The sequence below is a fragment of the Rhagoletis pomonella genome, unplaced genomic scaffold, assembly GCF_013731165.1.
Source record: "Rhagoletis pomonella isolate Grant_MI unplaced genomic scaffold, Rhpom_1.0 Rhpom_scaffold_00001, whole genome shotgun sequence".
Classification (NCBI taxonomy): Eukaryota; Metazoa; Arthropoda; class Insecta; order Diptera; family Tephritidae; genus Rhagoletis; species Rhagoletis pomonella.
In genome coordinates, this window is record NW_023458555.1 from 87,163,418 (window position 1) to 87,164,506 (window position 1,089).

Genomic DNA, 1,089 nt, shown 5'->3' on the forward strand with positions numbered 1-1,089 from the left:
GCATTTTTAGGGGTGTATGCTTTGATCGCATTACATCGCCCTCCTTTGGAAAAAGAAGAATTTGGCAAATTGATCAAGTTTGCCACATTCTTCTTGCACGTGGCAAATCCAAGTTTTCTAAAAATTGAATTGAATACTAAATGTATATATGTAATTCTTATTAGTAAGTTAGTTTATTAATAAGTAGTTAATTTCCTAATTATCGTGTAAATACTAGAGTTTAAAGTAAGCATATTTCCTATTTAAATAAGCATTAATGCAGTAATAAAGGCCTAATTTAGCGTAGATATATACGTATATTTTCAGTAGGTTACAAAATAATTAATACATATACATATATACATATGTTATTTGAGGTGATTAACGCTTGTATCGTATAGTGAATTAACTATGCCTTAGGTTTCTATACGCGATTTAATAGGATTGATAAAAGAATATCGAAATTCGAGACTTTTTTTGTGTTTTGTGAATATTTATACTAATAATAATAATAATAGATTGGCGCTTACACATATGTTAGTGTTTGGCTGAGCTTCTCCTCTGACTTGTGGTGTGCGCCTTGATGTTGTCACACAAAGCGGAGGGACCTACAGTTTTACGCCGACTCCGAACGGCGATTGTATTTTTATGAGAAGCCGGTTTTCATGGCGGAAATATACTCGGAGGTTTGCCATTGCCTGCCGAGGGACGACCGCTGTTAAGAAAAAACCTTTTTCTATATTTTTTTTTGCGATGTTGCTTTGACTATATACTATATTTATACTAGGGCCTTTTAAATTATTCGAACGTTCGATCGGCAATTATTTGTACGATTGCTAATCGAATATTACTATTCGAATAGTTGATTCCCTTCGATTATCCGAATAGTCGCAAAGCTACGATTATTCGAATACCTCATTAAAATCGAATATTCGATGGTTGTAATAAGCGTTATTTGTCAAAGAAAAAAGTGTGAATTTATAAGCTGCTCATTTATGTTGTTGCTTAGTAACTACAATATTTTCTCAAAACAAACTTATGTGGGGCATTCTAAAGTGATGGGTGGGACATTTGAACTCGTTTTTGCTCAAACTTTTAGTAATTTCTCTT